Here is a 7,615-nt window from a genome sequence, read left to right as displayed (position 1 = left end):
TTCATGTCTCACGCCTGTTAAGTCATTCAGGTCACATCTAGTCATCCATGTCTGGCCACCTTGGTCATGTTCACGGCCTGTCTTCCTTTCAAGCCATATTCATCCTTGGTCTCACGCCTGTCACGTTAGTCAGGCCACACTTTGTTCTCATCCATGTTCGTCTGTCCTCCGGGTGGCTTAACCCAGGCATCAGGTTCATTCGTCTACAATCTTGCTCATTGGTCTTAGGCCTCTCCGCTATATGTTTTTCTTTTGTCTCAGTCAAGAACCAATTCCGGTAGCACCACCACAGACTTTTAGGACCTGAGTGCCCTCGTTAGACCAGGTGGGAATATCAGGTACTGGTCCTCTCTTTATCTAAATTCGACCTTGTCACGTTTTTTCCACGTCATGGGCTCTTGTTTACTCCAAGTGTTCCTCTTGGACAGCAAACGCAACGCGCCGCCTCGGGTTTCAGGGCCCAAATGTTTCAGAGGCGACGTCTTGTTTTACCCCAAACACTAAAAATTCTCTCTTTCAGCTTCCAACATGTCACGTCATTCCGAAATTGATGACACCGCTTCCATTCCGGAATCCCTGGCATCCAGCCACGCTAGTGTGGGGTCACTCCGGAGCTGGACGGTCCCCAAAATCATAGCAGAGTTAAACAAAAGAGGAGGGATTCGTTACCCAGCTTCGGCCAGGAAGGCGGAGCTATACCGACTCCTGGTGTCTGATTCCTCTCCCTCCGGAGAACAGGTGTCAATGTCGACAATCCAGTTGTCATTGACACAGCTTCACGCCACCATCAACACCTTAGCGACTTCTATTTCGGACATTCAGAACAGGCTGTCGGCAGTGGAGTCCAGAGATCCGCCTCCCAGCCTCCCCATCCCTCCTCTCCCAGTCACTTCCACGTCCCAATCCGCAACCTCAGGTAGGGTTCCAGTCTTGTCCAGGGTATCCCCGTCGTGACTGACAACATCAAACGGGACATCTTGGAGGGAAAGGACGTTAATTTGGCCGCTATTCTCATTGCCACCCACGACATGGTTGAGAATAGGACCATCACTTGCAAAAACGTGTCAATAGTTCTCAGGTCCAGGGATGCCCGATTAAACAGAAAACTTTCCATCCCAGAATTCGTCCTGGCATTTAGCCTGTTCAGGGACATAATCTTCTCCGCCTACCACGAAAGGTGCAAGGAGCAGATCCCTGGACATGGAGCTCTTTTGCCGGCATTTTGCTGCTTGCTCGTCATGCCAAACGATTCTGCATTCCTCCGATTGGTGCCCAAATCCCAGCCTTCCAATGTCCCAGCCTAGGCCCGCGGCAGGCACTTCAGGGTCCTAGCCAAGACACAACACGGGCACGGACAAACTGGGTCGCCCTATAGTCTTCCTAGGCAACAGTCAGGTTTGCAACAATTATAACTTTGCAACCTGCAATTACAACCAGTACAGAGCGCTCCATGTCAGCTCCACTTGTTTCAGGGCCCACCCCCTGTCAGTTTGCCCAAACAGAACCGCCAGAAACAAGTGACTAGGCGTGGTCAACGTGGACCTGTTAGCCGCACTCCTCCGCGATCACCACAACCCCACCAGGTTCACTTCTTAATCCTCAGTCTTCCTGGGAAGGCCATAACCTCAGGTCCGCAGTTTCCGATGCCGCTTCGGTGGGTCCTCTGATCCAGGCAGAGCTGGAGAAGAGTTTCCTCATTGGGCCTTTCTCTAGTATTCCCTTCGACTATTAAAGGATAAACCCTATCAGCATCATCACCAAAAAAAATTCAAATAAAAAAAATGATTAATCTATGAACTCTCAGCTCCTCATGGTTCAAACATCCCCAGCCTCAACTCCCTAGTCCTGTCTGAGTTCTCAATGAAATACTTCTCTCTCAGCTAGGCCATCTCTCTCATCCTTCTGGCAGGCCCAGGGGCTTGGCTGTCCAAGGCAGACCTGGCGGACGCCTTCAAGTTGCTACCCATCAACCCACAACTCTGGAAATTCTACGGCCTGAAATGGGACGGCTTGTACTATTTCGCCAACCGCCTCACCTTCGGCTCCAAAAGCAGTCTATGGCTATTCGACCAGTTCGCCCAGGCCCTGCACTGGGTCCTGGTCAACCACTGCGATTGCCCCATGGTCATCCATTACCTGGATGACTTCCTGTTGATAGAACAACCCAACGCCACACCCTGCAAACTCGACAGTCTCCTCCAGGTTTTTGCCAGCCTCAACATCCCTGTCGCCCCTTCCAAAACAGAAGGGCCCTCAACCACCATCACCTTCCTCGGCATTGTCTTAGACACCCAAAAGATGGAAGCGAGGTTGCCTGAGGACAAACTGTCAGAAATCAAGGAAATCATTTCCAGATTTGTGGGTTGCAGGGTAATCTCGAAGCAGTAATTACAATCCCTGCTGGGTATGCTGAACTTCGCCGCCAGAATCATGCCCCAGGGCAAGGCCTTTTTATCCAGATTGTTGGATCTGCTCCCGACAGCCACAGAGCAGGACTCCCCGATAGTTCTGGACACCCAAGCGATGGCCGATTTATCCATGTGAAATTCCTTCCTGACCTACTGGAATGGGATCTCTTTATTTGTCCCCAATGGCGTCCCTCTCCTACCACCATTTTTTCTGACGCAGCCGCCTCCAAAGGTTTCGCGGCCATCTACAACAACCAGTGGTTCGCAGGCCAGTGGCCTCCCGAAATCTCGTATCTCAGAGAGTACCTCAGATCCTCCCCCCTCCTAGAAATCTACCCAATCGTAGCGGCCGCACAAGTTTGGGGCAGGCAGTGGGCAAATTCCCTGGTAAAATTCATCACGGACAATCAGACGGTAGTGGACATAATCACCAAGGGCAGGTCAAAATCACGTCACATCATGCCTTTTGTCCGCAAATTAGTTTGGCTCTCCCTACAGCACAATTTTCAGGTATCATGCAGACACATCCAGGATGTCCAGAATTCCGCGGCTGACGCACTGTCACGCTTCCATTTTCAACATTCTTTCCAGGTCATGCCAGAGGTGGAGCCAGCAGGAATTTCCCCTCCAGAGTTCAACACCCTACGCATGGACTAGCGCACATCATTTCATCCGCCAAATCCCTCATACAAAAATCACTATCGGCCAATACAGCTAGAAACTATAAAACCGGTTAGAACAGCTTCCAAAAATTTTCACTTCTTCATACTAGGACCACCTATTTGATGGCAATTTTAGCTTACTGTCACCATCACCTCAAACTTGGCAATAATTCCATCTGATTGTACATGGCAGGGGTGCAATACCACTCCACCCTAAAACACCCCGATAGTAGGGCGATATTCGCGTATCAGGGCCGTCCTCGCAATCAAAGCCGTCCTTAGTGGGATTCAAAAAACTAGCCAACCATGCACTCCAATCAGACAACTAGTTTCAGGGGATCTGTTTAGGAAGCTTTCCAATTCCCTAGACAGCAACCCTTTTGGGCTCCATCCCAGCACCGTTATCAAGGCAGCCATGTATCTAGGTTTCTATGTTTTTTTTGCGACCAGGCTAGCTAGCTGACCAAGAGCCAGCTAGCCTGGAATCATGACCATTTCATCTTGCTACTGCCTTCCACCAAAACGTCGCAATCAGGGCCTCCAGTCCAAGTCAAATACTTTAAATTATTCAATAAATGGTGCCCAGTCCAGGTCAACCAATTAATGAACTCCTTGGGCCATTCCTCCCCAGACAGCCCGCTACTGCCCTTCAAATCCAAGCCCCTCACGACCGCGCAATTTGTTTCCCACATTCGTCTACTAGTTTCAGGCCTAGGTTTTGATCCCAAAACCATATCAGGACACTCCTTTCGGATCGGGGCGGCTTCCGCAGCATCCAAGCACAATGTACCAAGTCATATCATCCGCAAAATGGGACGTTGGGAATCATCTTGCTTCACCAGGTACATTCCCAATCCGCATCAGGAAATTTCAGAAGTTTTCCGCAAGCTTGCATTGTAAACCATGTACAATTCAATAAAAAATACAAAATCCACCTTTGATTGACTTTTTGGCCTCTTATAGGCTACCCACATTCGCGGCTATGGGCACAATCCAGGCCTACTTAGTTAGCAGTACGGATAGGTCTTTCCTGGGCACCACTGCGCCAGTGCCAGTATCCGTAGCCACGACCATAATTGTCAAGGCTGTTGCAGCCTGTTATTGTGGGAGGGGCGTAGGCTTTATAAGCTCCCCTCCCACAGTCATCTAGCGCTGGCGTCATCCTGTGCCTCACCCTTTCTCTCCTTTTTCAAGGGCTTCCTCAGGGTATGCCCCCTTATAGGCTACCCACGTTCGCGGCTATGGGCACAATCCAGGCCTACTTAGTTAGCAGTACGGATAGGTCTTTCCTGGGCATAGGGCACCACTGTGCCAGCGCCAGTATCCATAGCCACGACCATAATATGTATATATATATATATATATATATACTTATCTTTGCTTCCTCGAGACCATTATGATCACCACTTCTGTTTCATAGTTATACAGTATGGTACCGATATACATTTAAGTATTCTTGATTCACTAGCTCATCACACTAGAGCTATCCCCCACACTCTGAGCGCCAATGGCTATCTACCATCCGTGCATATATAAGTGGCACATCTGGGACATCTGCATATCTGCAGAGCGCTATGTCCTTGCGCATCTCGTCTATACACAGGACATGCGCAGTAGTCACCACGGAACTGTTTCGGTGTCTAAGTCTCCGCGCAGACTCTCAGTGACCGGCGGAAAGGTGAACTTTATGGTAAGTCAGTGCGCATAGACATGTTGCACATTATATCACATCACCCCCTCCTTGACAGGCCCTGATAGGATAAGTAGTGGTGCGTCACCAATGGCAGAATGATGTACCTGCAATAGGATTTGTCAGTGCAATAATTTTGCGCTTCCCCTTTTGGTTCATTTAAATGTCAAATTCAATCATCAGGTCATTTATACCTCATTTGCTGCCAACCCCTGATGAAGCCAGTCCTTCTGGTGAAACATGTCAGGGGGCAGATAGTTGGTTTTTGGTTGTCTTTGTTCGGTCCTATGTAATCATTCATTTCAATTGTAACCAGTTTATGGTGTTACAAGGGCTCACAAATAGTGATGCAACCAGTGTATGGTTAGTCAGTGAATAGCTGAGGTAACATTGCTGTACTTAGGGCTAGTTTTGTCACTAGCAACAGCGTTCAGGTAGTTTGATAGGGGAAGTGCACGCCCCCCTAAAGCTACAAGTGTCACATCACAGGACCATTCCATACATATGGACTGAAATATACAGGTTTTAACCTCTTGTGTGTGCTTACGTAGCATATTTTAGTGTGATTATTAAAAGTTACGTTTTATAAGGATTTATATATGGGTCAAGTTTAGGCATTCACCCACACGGCTTTTTTATGTTAATTTAAGTATACCAATACCCAGATAGGGTCCATGTATTATTTCCTTATGATATGAATTCATAACGGTCAATGTGACTTGCCACAGCGGTCACAAAAAAAAAATCCAACACAACATGCAAATCACTTGCCAATTCAACTTGACCTATCTATAATTTAGCATTCTTTTAACCCAAATCTCAGCTCTAAAAATAGCTAAATGACAGCAAGTTGTGCAACTATTCTGAGGATTGCTGTCTGCACGGACACGTTAACATGTAGCCAGTTATTTATCAGTCTGTGAATAACTGGGTTAAATTATTTTTGCTCTTGAAGCCGGCTGTCACAACCAGACAGCTGAGAAGCTCTGACAGGAGCCGTCCAGATCCTCCTCCTTGAGTTTCTTTGTTTTGATTTCTGTTACTCACCTCGTTAGTCTATCTCAGCTGTCATGCAGTCGCACTGATCACTTCCCTTTAAATTCCTCCCCATAAGGCAGTTGTGTGCGGCTGATACAACTTCCTGGAATGTGTGTGCATGCTGTTCCCAGCTCCCAGTTCCCAGCTCCCAGTTCCCTGTCCACAGTCGTCTGCAGATAAGTTCTGTTTATGTATTTATGATTTTCTGTTGTCTGGATCCAGGTGACCCTGACTCCCTCCGTGTCTGTGTAGGGAGCCGGTGGTCGTGTCCCCTCACTATTGTAGGGCCTTCAGGTTTAAGATAGCCGAGGTACGTGGATATGCGCCCATTCACCTTTGGGGTGGTCGCATAGGCTGAGCAATAAGGGAGAGCGGCAGGTCGATTGCAGGGGTCTCCCTTTTTGTTCCTTAGTTGTGGATCCAGTGAGTCATCGTTTGTATTGTATCATCTTGTTTCCTGTACACCATCCGTGACATTATCAGCCGCCGAAACCGTCTCAAGCATGGATCCGGTTACACTTTTGGCTGAACGCTTTCAGGGTCTTGCTTTGGAGGTAGCTGATCTCCGTAAGACTTTTTCTCAGTTTCAAGTGACCGGTTCAGCTTGCGTTCATGGAGTTTGTGCTGAGCCTAAGATTTCGCTCCCGGATACGTTTTCCGGGGGTAGTGAGAATTTTGTACGTTTTAGAGAGGCTTGCAAACTCCATTTTCGCCTTCTTCCCCATTCTTCCGGTGATGAAGAACGAAGGGTGGGCATCATAATATCGCTGCTCAGGGGTAATGCTCAGTCCTGGGCCTTTTCGCTGCCGGAGGGGGCACGGCCCCTCCGTTCAGTGGATGAATTCTTTTTAGCCCTGGGTCAGATATATGATGATCCGGATCGTATTGCTCTGGCTGAGTCTAGACTACGTCTGTTATGCCAGGGTAAACAATCCGCAGAGATATACTGCTCAGAATTTCGGAGATGGGCAGCAGATACGGGTTGGAATGATGCTGCACTCCGAAGTCAATTTTGCTATGGTCTTTCAGAGGGATTGAGAGATGCATTTGCCTTTCATGAAAGACCTACCTCCTTGAATTCTGCTATGTCTCAGGCTGTTCGTATTGACAGGCGTCTTAGAGAGAGAGGAGAGATCTCTCCTTCCTGTCATACTCAGTCCCGGGACAGTGCAGCGGTGTCATTCTGTGCACAGGGGTCTCAGTCGCTGTCAGCCCCTTCTGAGCAGGAGCCCATGCAGCTGGGGTTGATTGCCTCTGACAATAGAAGATTCAGCCCGCAGGGGAGGGTTTGCTTTTGTTGTGGAGGTATAAATCATCTGGCAAATGTTTGTCCCTCTAGGAGATTCAGGCAGTTTTCTGGGAGTAATAAAGAGACAAAAAGGAAGAAATCTTTTAAGAATGTTCCGTCTGTTACTATTGGCAGGGTTGAGGCGGAAATTGAAGGTTTTCCTTTTGCTTGTAGTTCCCGTTTTGTCCTGCCTGCTAGGGTGGCGCTAGAGAGCAAGAGCATTTTTTGTGAGATTTTTGTGGATAGTGGAGCAGCTGTCAACCTCATTGATAATCAATTTGCAATAACTCATGGTTTCCAGGTATGCACTTTGGGAAAAGATATTCCTGTTTTTGCTATTGATTCAGCTCCACTTTCTCAGAAATCATTAAAGGGCATAGTTCACAATATCCGTTTAATTGTGAATGATGCTCATGTTGAGGATGTGTCATGTTTCGTCCTTAGCGGTTTGCCTACTCCTCTAGTGTTGGGGCTACCCTGGCTCACTAAACATAACCCCACCATTGATTGGCAAGCGAGGCAAATAAAT

Source organism: Bufo bufo, chromosome 2 (assembly GCF_905171765.1).
Source record: "Bufo bufo chromosome 2, aBufBuf1.1, whole genome shotgun sequence".
NCBI classification, from domain to species: domain Eukaryota; kingdom Metazoa; phylum Chordata; class Amphibia; order Anura; family Bufonidae; genus Bufo; species Bufo bufo.
The sequence above is the reverse complement of the archived record's forward strand: the minus strand, read 5'-3'. Positions refer to the sequence as shown.